The 14,295-nt window shown below is 47.1% G+C and overlaps 1 pseudogene; it reads right to left on the bottom strand.

Moving 5' to 3' along the window:
* The window catches only part of LOC109910198 (teneurin-2-like), a 331,746-nt pseudogene that overhangs the window by 144,638 nt on the left and 172,813 nt on the right, over positions 1-14,295 (bottom strand).

The raw sequence follows: 14,295 nt of genomic DNA, 5'->3' as shown, positions 1-14,295 counted from the left end.
TCGATATTATGGAGCTCATTTGCGGAGTTGTGACCGCAATTTTTTTTGTCTATAAAAATATTTTTATGGAAAAAAGGAACATTTGCTATCTAACTGGGAGTCTCGTGAATGAAAACAACCGAAGCTCATCAAAGGTAAACGATTTAATTTGATTGCTTTTCTGATTTTCGTGACCAGGTTGCCTGCTGCTAGCTAGGCATAATGCTATTCTAGGCTATCGATAAACTTACACAAATGCTTGTCTTGCTTTGGCTGTAAAGCATATTTTGAAAATCTGAGATGACAGGGTGATTAACAAAGGCTAAGCTGTGTTTGAATATATTTCACTTGTGATTTCATGAATATTAATATTTTCTAGTAAGATTTTTTGTTATGCTACTTAGTGTCAGTTGATGACAATTCTCCCGGATCCGGGATGGGTAGTTACAAGAAGTTAATGTTGGGTCTGTCACAGTTCTCCCTCACACAACCTCTTTCTCTAACACAGGAAGGGACGGAGAGAGACGAGGGAGGGAGGGAGGGAGGGAGAGAGGGAGGGAGAGAGGGAGAGGGAAGGAGTGAGGGAGAGAGAGAGAGAGAGAAGGAAGGAGTGAGGGAGAGAGGAAGGGAAGGAGTAAATGAGAGAGGGAGAGAGTGAGGGAGAGGGAAGGAGTGAGGGAGAGAGGGAGGGAGAGAGAGAGGGAGGGAGAGATGGAGAGAAGGAGTGAGGGAGAGAGGGAGGGAGAGAGAGAGGGGGGGGGGAATAGAGGGAGGGAGAGAGAGAGAGAGAAAATTGATGAAGGGATGGAATGTTGGAAGTGATTGACAGCTGTCTTACCGGAGGAGGGGGTTTGGTGTCTGAGCAGGTATGAGTCATTGTGGGGGCGGGGCTCCAGGCGGGAGTGGGAGGAATTATTCTCCAGCAGGGGCACCTGGCACTCCCTGAATGATGGAGAGGATGAGGAGGAGGAGGAGGGGCATAGGGATGAAGAGGGAGGGGCAGAGGGGGGGGAGGAGGGAGGAGGTAGGGGGGATGGTGCGACCTGGAGGATGATGAAAAGAGAAGGGGAAGGAGGGAGAGAGGGTTAGACATACTGATGGAATGATAATCGACAGAGGAACACTAAAAAGAGGCACACACACCACACACTAAATGTTGTTTGATGAGTTTGTGGTCTTCATGAATGAAGGTCACATTTTTCTTGGTACCCAGCTTTGTCCACACACACACACACACACACACACACACACACACACACACACACACACACACACACACACACACACACACACACACACACACACACACACACACACACACACACACACACACACACACACACTCTTTGGACACATTGAGGCTGGTCCTTTACACTAGAGAGACAGGAGGTAGGACACATTGAGACTGGTCCTTTACACTAGAGAGACAGGAGATATGACACATTGAGACTGGTCCTTTACACTAGAGAGAGAGACAGGAGATAGGACACATTGAGACTGGTCCTTTACACTAGAGAGAGAGACAGGAGATAGGACACATTGAGACTGGTCCTTTACACTAGAGAGCGGGACAGTAGATAGGGCACATTGAGACTGGTCCTTTACACTAGAGAGAGGGACAGGAGATAGGACACATTGAGACTGGTCCTTTATACTAGAGAGAGGGACAGGAGATAGGACACATTGAGACTGGTCCTTTACACTAGAGAGAGGGACAGGACAGACAGTAGGATTTACAAGTCTATTCTCTACAGGTTTGGAATCAAGGACAAGGAAATCTAATAGTTTCTATATAGAGATATCTCATGATGTAGAATAATTATAATTCTGTAATATTCACAGCTCAGTCTATCAACAACGTTGGTTAAATGAGGTCAGTTAGTCGAGTCCAAAGACACAGCAGGACTAGAGTCATTACCGGCTACTAATTAATCCCACTTTATTATTCTCCCTTTGTGACTGTGATAATCAGTTATTTTTCTATTATTTCATTCCAGTTTTTTAATGATAGCCTTGGGCCAGCCGGCAGCAGGGACATTGTTTTTCACTCCTGTCAATAAAGCTGTTATTATTTTGAATCTCAGGAGAACACGTTGTCCTTCACCGTCAAGAAGGAGAGAGAAAAGAGAAAAGCATTATAGAGGCGGATATGAGGAAAGAGAGTGAATGTCTCCTGACTGCGGGCGTTTGAAGAGTTAATGCGGTAAGTACGAAAGGTAGAGTACATGACGTTCTCTCGTGGCCTTACACTCACCGGAATGTAACCATCCATTTACTTTCATCTCACTCACTACTCTCTCTATCTGCTTTTGTACAAGAGCCAAGGAGAGAGATAGGCGGAAAGAGAACCCAGAGACCTTGAGGAACAAAAGAACAGATAACAGAACTCATTCTATCCTCACCCTCTCTCCTTCTCTCTCTCTCTCTCTCTCTCCCTCTCTCTCTCTCTCTCTCTCTCTCTCCCTCTCTCTCTCTCCCTCTCTCTCCTCTCTCTCTCTCTCCTCTCTCTCTCTCTCTCTCTCTCTCTCTCTCTCTCTCTCCTCTCTCTCACTTCTCTCTCCTCTCTCTCTCCTCTCTCCCTCTCTCTCTCTCTCTCTCTCTCTCTCCCTCTCTCCCTCTCCCTCTCTCCCTCTCTGTCCCGTAGGAATGCAGTTGTCTCACAGTAAGGACACTGAGATCCACATGAAAGCAAAACTGCTCAGTATTGATCTTGTGTTGTTGTTTTTGTGCTCTATGTTTTCAGTATTCACCACAGCATTGCATTGATCATTTATTTTCTTCTGAATCTCACACACTCACCATGATACACTGCAATAACTTCAACTGTCCTACAGAAACAGAGAATAAGAGAAGAGATATACAGTATACAGTTGAAGTCAGAAGTTTACATACACTTAGGTTGGAGTCATGAAACTCATTTTTCAACCACTCCACAAATATCTTGTTAACAAACTAGTTTTGGCAAGTCGGTTAGGACATCTACTTTGTACATGACACAAGTAATTTTCCCAACAATTGTTTACAGACAGATTATTTCACTTATAATTCACTGTATCACAATTCCAGTGGGTCAGAAGTTTACATACACTGAGTTGACTGTGCCTTTAAACAGCTTGGAAAATTCCAGAAAATGATGTCATGGCTCTAGAAGCTTCTGATAGGCTAATTGACATTATTTGAGTCAATTGCAGGTGAACCTATGGATGTATTTCAAGGCCTCTTTCAAACTCAGTGCCTCTTTGCTTGACATCATGGGAAAATCAAAAGTAATCAGCCAAGACCTCAGATAAAAACACTGTAGACCTCCACAAGTCTGGTTCATCCTTGGGAGCAATTTCCAAACACCTGAAGGTACCATGTTCATCTGTACAAACAATAGTATGCAAGTATAAACACCATGGGACCACGCAGCCGTCATACTGCTCAGGAAAGAGACGTGTTCTGTCTCCTAGAGATGAACATACTTTGGTGCGAATAGTGCAAATCAATCCCAGAACAACAGCAAAGGACCCTGTGAAGATGCTGGAGGAAATAAGTCTATTTTACTGTGTCTATTTCCACAGTAAAACGAGTTCTATTTTGACATAACCTGAAAGGCCGCTAAGCAAGGAAGAAGCCACTGCTCCAAAACCCGCCATAAAAAAGCCAGACTACGGTTTGCAACTGCACACTGGGAAATGTTTAATGACTTTAACCTAAGCGTATGTAAACTTCCGACTTCAACTGTACATGTAGAGAGAGAGAGAGAGAGAGAGAGAGAGAGAGAGAGAAAGAGCTAGAGAGAGAGAGAGAGAAAGAGAAAGAGAAAGAGAAAGAGAAAGAGAAAGAGAAAGAGAGAGAGATAGAAAGAGAAAGAGCTAGAGAGAGAGAGAAAGAGAAAGAGAAAGAGCTAGAGAGAGAGAGAGAGAGTGAGAGAGAGAGAGAGAAAGAGCTAGAGAGAGAGAGAAAGAGATAAAGAGCTAGAGAGAGAGAGAGAGAGAGAGAGAGAGAGAAAGAGAGAAAGAGAGAGAGCGAGAGAGAGAGAAAGATATAAAGAGCTAGAGAGAGATAGAGAGAGAGAGAGAGATAAAGAGCTAGAGAGAGAGAGAAAGAGATAAAGAGCTAGAGAGAGAGAGAGAGAGAGAGAGAGAGAGAGCGAGAGAGAGAGAGAGAGAGAGAGAGAAAGAGATAAAGAGCTAGAGAGAGAGAGAGAGAGAGAGAGAGAGAGATAAAGAGATAAAGAGCTAGAGAGAGAGAGAGAAAGAGATAAGGAGCTAGAGAGAGAGAGAGAGAAAGAGATAAGGAGCTAGAGAGAGAGAGAGAGAGAGAGAGAGAGAGAGATTGTTCTTTGTGTTGACCAGCAGTGTAAGTATCAGGCCCAGTAAGAGGCAAGAGGTTTGCATCATGGAAACCAGAGCAGGGATTGATGTGTAACACACACGAACTCCACTCCTGGGAGACGCATTGCCTGCACTGTCTGCTGTTTACACCATGGGTGTGGTGTGTGTGTCTGTGCATGCGTGTGTATGTGTCTGTGCGTGTGCGTGCGGAAAATAGATGGATAAACAAGAGCAAGGTAAACACTAGCTATAACCAACAGGGATGAAATGAGAAGGAAAGAGGAGGAGGAGGAGAGCAAGAAAGACAGAGGGACAGGGAGCGGGATAGGGAGAGAGAGAGAGAGAGAGAGAGAGAGAGAGAGAGAGAGAGGAGAGAGAGAGAGAGAGAGAGAGAGAGAGAGAGAAAGAGGGAGAGAGAAAGAGAGGGATAGGGATGAGGAGGGATAGAGAAAGATTATCTAAGGCTGAGGTCATCTGCCTTGGGCCTAAAGAGCAGGAACCTAGACTTTTGTAAATACAGACATTGTCATCCTACAAGAAACAGGGTCTAGGTTACAGAGAGCTGGTAGGCCCATCCACCAAACTACCAGGTATGCTAATTTGGTAGAGAGCAGACCTAACTCACTCTATTGAATGAATCAAAACAGGAACTTTTTACATTTGGCTAGAATTCAAAAGGTAATGATGTGAACAGAGAAAAATGTCCTCTGGTATGCTGCATATTTCCCCCAACTAGAATCCCCCAGGGACATGTACTAGTCTGTGGTGACCTAAATGTCAGAACTGGACAAGAACCTGACACCCTCAGCACACAGGGGGACAAACACCTGCCTGCAGGTGACAGCATTCCCTCCCCCATATACCTCAATAGGCACAACTACGACAACATTACCAACAAAAATGGGTCACAACTCCTGCAGCTCTGTTGCACTCTGGGTATGTAAATAGTCAATGGTAGGCTTCGAGGGGAATCCTAAGGTAGGTACACCTATAGCTCATCTCTTGGCAGTAGTACTGTAGACTACTTTATTACTGACCTCAACTCAGAGTCTCTCAGAGCGTTCACAGTCAGCCCACAGACACCAGATCATATCAGATCATAGCAAAATCAGTAAACTCTACTTGAACAGAGAAATACTCAATCATGAGGCATCAAAGCCAAAGGAACTGAATAATAGTAAGAAATGCTATAGATGGAAGGAATTTAGTGTGGAAAACTATCAAAAAACATTTAAGCAACAACAAATGCAATCTCTTCTAGACAACTTCCTGGACAAAACGTTCCACTATAATAGTGAAGGTGTAATCTTGGCAGTAGACAATCTTAACAGTATATTTTCTTCCCTATCAAATCTAAAAATTTCAAACAGAAAACAGAAGAAAATGAACAACAATGACACATGGTTTGATGAAGAATGCAAAAACCTAAGAGAAATTGAGAAACCTGTCCAACCACAAACATAGAGACCCAGAAAACCTAAGTCTACACCTTCACTATGGTGAATCACTAAAACAATACAGAAATACACTACGGGGGAAAAAAGAAACAGCACGTCAGAAATCAGCTCAATGTAATTGAAGAATCCATAGACTCTAACCACTTCTGAGAAATTTGGAAAACAGTAAACAAACAACAATATGAAGAGTTATCTATCCAAAACGGAGATGTATGTATAAACCACTTCTCCAATCTGTTTGGCTCTATAACAAAGAACAAACAGCAAAAACATAAACATAATCAAACATCAATCTTAGAATCAACTATTAAAGACACCAGAACACACTGGATTCTCCAATTACATTGAATGAACTACAAGACAAAATACAAACCCTCCAACCCAAAAAGGCCTGTGGTGTTGATGGTATCCTAAATGAAATGATCAAATATACAGACAACAAATTCCAATTGGCTATACTAAAACTCTTTAACATCATCCTTAGCTCTGGCATCTTCCACAATATTTGGAACCAAGGAATGATCACCCCAATCCACAAAAGTGGAGACAAATTTGACCCCAAAAACCTTTGGGACATGCGTCAACAGCAACTCTGGGAAAATCCTCTACATTATCAACAGCAGAATCGTACATTTCCTCAGTGAAAACAATCTACTGAGCAAATGTCAAATTTGTCACACCGTGATCTGTTTCACCTGTGTTTGTGCTTGTCTCCATCCCCCACCAGCTGTCTCCCATCTCCCCTCAGTATTCCCTGTGTATTTATATCTGTGTTCTCTGTTTGTCTGTTGCCAGTTCGTTTTGTTCATCAAGCCTACCAGCATTTTCCCCCTTACGCCTGTCTTTTCTACAGTTCCTGTTTTCTAGTTTTCCTGGTTTTGACCATTCTGCCTGCCCTGACCCTGAGGCTGCCTACCATTCTGTACCTTTTGGACTCTCCTAATCTGGATTACTGCCCCTGCCTGCCCTTGACCTGTCGTTTTGCCTGCCCTCTGTTCTAGTAATAAACTTGTGTTACTTCTACACTGTCTGCATCTGGGTCTTCCCTAAAACGTGATAGTATGAACTGGCCATGACCGACCCAGCAGACTCAGACCAGCTCCACAATGCTGTCTCCCTGCAAGGAGTCACCATTGGACGACACAAGGAGTTACTGCAATGTCTTATGGAGACTCCATACCCTGGCAGAATGCCATGACCAGGCATTCAAGACTTTGCTGAAGCAATTCTGCAGATTCCCCACTGGGCATTGGGTCATACCCGTAATCTCCCAGCCTAACCCAGTGTCCCGAGAACCCCGGTTAGCTCCTCCGGAGCGCAATGCTGGTGATTCCGGAACCTGCCAGGATTTTCTCTTCCAGTACTCACTCATTTTTTAGCTCCAGCTTTCTTCGTTCCCCTAAGACTGCTTGAGGATAGAGTATATTATAATGCTGATGTCCGGGAGGAGACTCGCCTGGGCTTGAGGAGATTGTGGTGAAATTTCGGAAAGTGTTTGATTCTCCGTTGTCAAGGAGAGAGTCTGCTTGTAAGCTGCTCCGGCTACATCAAGACTCCCGTGGTGTGGCAGACTACCCAGTGGATTTTCGCACATTGGCAGCAGAGAGTGCCTGGAACCCGGAAGCATTGTTCCACATGTTCCTCCACGGATTATCGGAGGTGGTGAAACATGAGCTTGCAGCCCGGGAGCTGCCCATGGACCTTGACTCCCTCATAGCCTTGTGGAGCGAGAGGGAATCTGTGCCCTGACGCCCTCGTTAGCCCTCAATTCTCACCTTGCCTCCGAAGAATCCTGGAGACCTCCGAAGTCTACATGTCCGAGTGAACCCGACGTCACCCAAGTTTTCTCAGGAATTACCAAGGGCTGCCGACTCGCCTCCTTAAGAGTCCATGCACCTTTGCAAGGCTAGAAGGACTCCGGCTGAGCGCTTACACCGACTCCACACCCAAAGTTGCCTGTTTTGTGGAGCTACGGGCCATTTCATAGCTGCCTGTCCATTCAAAACCCAGGCTCATCAAGAAGGGGCGAGTAGTCTGGTGGGCCTTATGGAGAACTTTTCCTCTCCCCTTACTTGCACACCTTTCCATGCCATACTGCTGTGGGGGATCCAGTCGTCATCTCTCCGGGTAATCATCGACTCTTGCACACCTTTCCATGCCATACTGCTGTGGGGGATCCAGTCGTCATCTCTCCGGGTAATCATCGACTCTTGCACACCTTTCCATGCCATACTGCTGTGGGGGATCCAGTCGTCATCTCTCCGGGTAATCATCGACTCTTGGGCACCTTTCCATGCCATACTGCTGTGGGGGATCCAGTCGTCATCTCTCCGGGTAATCATCGGCTCTTGGGCACCTTTCCATGCCATACTGCTGTGGGGGATCCAGTCGTCATCTCTCCGGGTAATCATCGACTCTTGGGCACCTTTCCATGCCATACTGCTGTGGGGGATCCAGTCGTCATCTCTCCGGGTAATCATCGACTCTTGCGCACCTTTCCATGCCATACTGCTGTGGGGGATCCAGTCGTCATCTCTCCGGGTAATCATCGACTCTTGCGCACCTTTCCATGCCATACTGCTGTGGGGGATCCAGTCGTCATCTCTCCGGGTAATCATCGACTCTTGCACACCTTTCCATGCCATACTGCTGTGGGGGATCCAGTCGTCATCTCTCCGGGTAATCATCGACTCTTGCGCACCTTTCCATGCCATACTGCTGTGGGGGATCCAGTCGTCATCTCTCCGGGTAATCATTGACTCTTGGGCACCTTTCCATGCCATACTGCTGTGGGGGATCCAGTCGTCATCTCTCCGGGTAATCATCGACTCTTGGGCACCTTTCCATGCCATACTGCTGTGGGGGATCCAGTCATCATCTCTGCGGGCGACTCTTGGGCCGATGAACGTCTTTTGGACGCTACCCTGGAGTCCGAGCTGGGCATCCCCACTCAGCTCCTCTCCAATCCCATGGACATTAGAGCTCTGGAAGGGCGCTCTATAGGCAGGGTCATTCACAAGCAGGAGCGTAAAAATTCATTCAAACAGCACTTTCATGCGTTTTTCCAGCAGCTCTTCGTTGTGCGTCAAGCATTGCGCTGTTTATGACTTCAAGCCTATCAACTCCCGAGATGAGGCTGGTGTAACGAAGTGAAATGGCTAGCTAGTTAGCGGGATGCGCGCTAATAGCGTTTCAAACATCACTCGCTCTGAGCCTTCTAGTAGTTGTTCCTCTTGCTCTGCATGGGTAACGCTGCTTCGATGGTGGCTGTTGTCGTTGTGTTGCTGGTTCGAGCCCAGGGAGGAGCGAGGAGAGGGACAGAAGCTATACTGTTACACTGGCAATAGTAAAGTGCCTATAAGAACATCCAATAGTCAAAGGTTAATGAAATACAAATGCTGTAGAGGGAAATAGTCCTATAATTCCTATAATAACTACAACCTAAAACTTCTACCTGGAAATATTGAAGACTCATGTTAACTATTTGCACATTGTTACAACACTGTTGTCAACATGTGTATGAAGGCGAAGACAGGTGCAGGAGAGCAGAGCTTTAAATAAAGCACACTTTATTATAGTTCCAAACTGGGAGCACAACAAAACAAAAAACGGAACAGTAAAGTAAAGCGCTTAACGAACATCACTTGACATGAAAACAATGACACACAAAACATGATGGGAAACAGAGGGTTAAACACAAGTAGATTGATTGGGGAAATGAAAACCAGGTGTGTATGGAAACAAGGCAAGACAAACGGATGTATGAAAAATGGAGCGGCGATGGCTAGAGAGCCGAACGCCGCCCGAACAAGGAGAGGAGAACGCCGCCCGAACAAGGAGAGGAGACCGCCGCCCGAACAAGGAGAGGAGAACGCCGCCCGAACAAGGAGAGGAGAACGCCGCCCGAACAAGGAGAGGAGCCGACTTCGGCGGAAGTCGTGACAACTATACATAGACATAATATTACATTTGAAATGTCTTTAATCTTTTAGAATTTTTGTAAGTGTAATGTTTACTGTTCATTTGTATTGTTATTTTCACTTTTGTTTATTATCTACTTCACTCACTTTGGCGATGTTAACACATGTTTCCCATGCCAATAAAGCCCTTACATTGAATTGTATTGAGAGAGAGAGAGAGAGAGAGAGAGAGAGAGAGAGAGAGAGAGAGAGAGAGAGAGAGAGAGAGAGAGAGAGAGAGAGAGAGAGAGAGAGAGAAAGGGAGAAATAAATAGAGGGAGATAGAGGGATAGAGAGAGTGAGGGAGATAGAGAGAGGGATATATGGAGGGATATAGGGAGATAAAGGGAGAGAGACAGAGGCAGAGGGAAAGGGAGAAATAAATAGAGGGAGATAGAGGGATAGGGAGAGAGAGTGAGGGAGATAGGGAGAGAGAGTGAGGGAGATAGGGAGAGAGAAATAGAGGGAGAGGAAAGAAAGAAGAGGAGACCACTGAGACACCTGACAATGAGATATTGTGTGTTCATTAAACACAGTATTCTAGAGAGATGAGTATGTTAGTCTCTCTGGTTGTCTATATTTGTCTATTCACAAATGATGGAAAAATACTTAGAGAGCTGCTAAGCTGAGGACAGAACAGTGTGGAGATAAAACATGAAAGAGAAAAGGGAAGGGGAGAAAAGCATGCAGGAGAACAACTTATCAGAATAAATTGATCACTCAGTTCTATCGATCAGGAGAGAGCGTTCAGGATTTTAGCATATTCCACTTACTGTTTAATGAGGGTACTGATGACAGTGGGAAAGGAGAGATCAGAGTGTATGTATGTGTGTGTGAACATGTACAGCATTTGTGAACATGCATGTATATCTGTGTGTGTGTGTGTGTGTGTGGGTGCGTGAGCGTGCGTGTATGTGGGTTGGTGCGTGAGCGGGAGTGTGTGTGTGTTGGTGCATGAGTGTGTGTGTGTTTGGGTTGGTGCATGAGCGTGTGTGTGTTTGGGTTGGTGCATGAGCGTGTGTGTGTTTGGGTTGGTGCATGAGCGTGTGTGTGTTTGGGTTGGTGCATGAGCGGGAGTGTGTTTGGGTTGGTGCATGAGCTTGTGTGTGTTTGGGTTGGTGCATGAGCGTGTGTGTGTTTGGGTTGGTGCATGAGCGTGTGTGTGTTTGGGTTGGTGCATGAGCGTGTGTGTGTTTGGGTTGGTGCATGAGCGTGTGTGTGTTTGGGTTGGTGCATGAGCGTGTGTGTGTTTGGGTTGGTGCATGAGCGTGTGTGTGTTTGGGTTGGTGCATGAGCGTGTGTGTGTTTGGGTTGGTGCATGAGTGTGTGTGTGTGTGTTGGTGCATGAGTGTGTGTGTGTGTTTGGGTTGGTGCATGAGCGTGTGTGTGTGTGTGTGTTGGTGCATGAGCGTGTGTGTGTGTGTGTGTTGGTGCATGAGCGTGTGTGTGTTTGGGTTGGTGCATGAGCGTGTGTGTGTGTGTGTTGGTGCATGAGCGTGTGTGTGTTTGGGTTGGTGCATGAGCGTGTGTGTGTTTGGGTTGGTGCATGAGCGTGTGTGTGTTTGGGTTGGTGCGTGAGCGTGTGTGTGTTTGGGTTGGTGCATGAGCGTGTGTGTGCTTGGGTTGGTGCATGAGCGTGTGTGTGCTTGGGTTGGTGCATGAGCGTGTGTGTGTTTGGGTTGGTGCATGAGAGTGTGTGTGTTTGGGTTGGTGCATGAGCGTGTGTGTGTTTGGGTTGGTGCATGAGCGTGTGTGTGTTTGGGGTTGGTGCATGGGCGTGTGTGTGTTTGGGTTGGTGCATGAGCGTGTGTGTGTGTGTGTTGGTGCATGAGCGTGTGTGTGTTTGGGTTGGTGCATGAGCGTGTGTGTGTTTGGGTTGGTGCATGAGCGTGTGTGTGTTTGGGTTGGTGCATGAGCGTGTGTGTGTGTGTGTTGGTGCATGAGCGTGTGTGTGTTTGGGTTGGTGCATGAGCGTGTGTGTGTTTGGGTTGGTGCATGAGCGTGTGTGTGTTTGGGTTGGTGCATGAGAGTGTGTGTGTTTGGGTTGGTGCATGAGCGTGTGTGTGTTTGGGTTGGTGCATGAGCGTGTGTGTGTTTGGGTTGGTGCATGAGTGTGTGTGTGTTTGGGTTGGTGCATGAGCGTGTGTGTGTTTGGGTTGGTGCGTGAGCGTGTGTGTGTTTGGGTTGGTGCATGAGCGTGTGTGTGCTTGGGTTGGTGCATGAGCGCGTGTGTGCTTGGGTTGGTGCATGAGCATGTGTGTGTTTGGGTTGGTGCATGAGAGTGTGTGTGTTTGGGTTGGTGCATGAGCGTGTGTGTGTTTGGGTTGGTGCATGAGCGTGTGTGTGTTTGGGTTGGTGCATGAGCGTGTGTGTGTTTGGGTTGGTGCATGAGCGTGTGTGTGTTTGGGTTGGTGCATGAGCGTGTGTGTGTTTGGGTTGGTGCATGAGCGTGTGTGTGTTTGGGTTGGTGCATGAGCGTGTGTGTGTTTGGGTTGGTGCATGAGTGTGTGTGTGTTTGGGTTGGTGCATGAGTGTGTGTGTGTTTGGGTTGGTGCATGAGCGTGTGTGTGTTTGGGTTGGTGCATGAGCGTGTGTGTGTTTGGGTTGGTGCATGAGCGTGTGTGTGTTTGGGTTGGTGCATGAGTGTGTGCGTGTTTGGGTTGGTGCATGAGCGTGTGTGTGTTTGGGTTGGTGCATGAGCGTGTGTGTGTGTGTGTTTGGGTTGGTGCATGAGCGTGTGTGTGTGTGTTGGTGCGTGAGCGTGTGTGTGTTTGGGTTGGTGCATGAGTGTGTGTGTGTTTATGTTGGTGCATGAGCGTGTGTGTGTTTGGGTTGGTGCATGAGCGTGTGTGTGTTTGGGTTGGTGCATGAGCGTGTGTGTGTTTGGGTTGGTGCATGAGCGTGTGTGTGTGTGTGTTTGGGTTGGTGCGTGAGCGTGTGTGTGTTTGTGTTGGTGCATGAGCGTGTGTGTGTTTGGGTTGGTGCATGAGCGTGTGTGTGTGTGTGTTGGTGCATGAGCGTGTGTGTGTTTGGGTTGGTGCATGAGCGTGTGTGTGTTTGTGTTGGTGCATGAGCGTGTGTGTGTTTGGGTTGGTGCATGAGCGTGTGTGTGTTTGTGTTGGTGCATGAGCGTGTGTGTGTTTGGGTTGGTGCATGAGCGTGTGTGTGTGTGTGTTGGTGCATGAGCGTGTGTGTGTTTGGGTTGGTGCATGAGCATGTGTGTGTTTGTGTTGGTGCATGAGCGTGTGTGTGTTTGGGTTGGTGCATGAGCGTGTGCGTGTTTGGGTTGGTGCATGAGCGTGTGTGTGTTTGGGTTGGTGCATGAGTGTGTGTGTTTGGGTTGGTGCATGAGCGTGTGTGTTTGGGTTGGTGCATGAGCGTGTGTGTGTTTGGGTTGGTGCATGAGTGTGTGTGTTTGGGTTGGTGCATGAGCGTGTGTGTTTGGGTTGGTGCATGAGCGTGTGTGTGTTTGGGTTGGTGCATGAGCGTGTGTGTGTTTGGGTTGGTGCATGAGCGTGTGTGTGTTTGGGTTGGTGCATGAGCGTGTGTGTGTTTGGGTTGGTGCATGAGCGTGTGTGTGTTTGGGTTGGTGCATGAGCGTGTGTGTGTTTGGGTTGGTGCATGAGCGTGTGTGTGTTTGGGTTGGTGCATGAGCGTGTGTGTGTTTGGGTTGGTGCATGAGCGTGTGTGTGTTTGGGTTGGTGCATGAGCGTGTGTGTGTTTGGGTTGGTGCATGAGCGTGTGTGTGTTTGGGTTGGTGCATGAGCGTGTGTGTGTTTGGTGGTTATTAATATTTTAAATCACTTTAATTACATAAAGAAAGAAATGGCACTAGAAAGCCAAAAGCAATTATGGGAAGTGTAATCTCTTTAGCAATGAAGCCGTGGGGCATGTTTAACTCCACTCATTTAGTTCCAATACACAACTATAAAGGTCAGTGGAAATTGCTTTGTGTTTGTGGAACAAAGACTAGGCATCAGGGGTCACGTGGTCCTCCAGGCGATTACATCTCTTAGCTGGAGCTAGGCATCAGGGGTCACGTGGTCCTCTAGGTGATTACATCTCTTACTGTAGCTGAAGCTAGGCATCAGGGGTCACGTGGTCCTCCAGGCGATTACATCTCTTAGCTGGAGCTAGGCATCATGGGTCACGTGGTCCTCTAGGTGATTACATCTCTTACTGTAGGTGAAGCTAGGCATCATGGGTCACGTGGTCCTCCAGGCGATTACATCTCTTAGCTGGAGCTAGGCATCATGGGTCACGTGGTCCTCTAGGTGATTACATCTCTTACTGTAGGTGAAGCTAGGCATCATGGGTCACGTGGTCCTCCAGGCGATTACATCTCTTAGCTGGAGCTAGGCATCATGGGTGATGTGGTCCTCTAGGTGATTACATCTCTTACCCTAGCTGGAGCTAGGCATCATGGGTCACGTGGTCCTCTCGGTGATTACATCTCTTACTGTAGCTGAAGCTAGGCATCATAGGTCACGTGGTCCTCTAGGTGATTACATCTCTTACTGTAGGTGAAGCTAGGCATCAGGGGTCACGTGGTCCTCCAGGCGATTACATCTCTTAGCTGGA

This window comes from Oncorhynchus kisutch, linkage group LG19 (genome assembly GCF_002021735.2).
Source record: "Oncorhynchus kisutch isolate 150728-3 linkage group LG19, Okis_V2, whole genome shotgun sequence".
Taxonomy (NCBI): domain Eukaryota; kingdom Metazoa; phylum Chordata; class Actinopteri; order Salmoniformes; family Salmonidae; genus Oncorhynchus; species Oncorhynchus kisutch.
The sequence above is the reverse complement of the archived record's forward strand: the minus strand, read 5'-3'. Positions and strand labels throughout refer to the sequence as shown.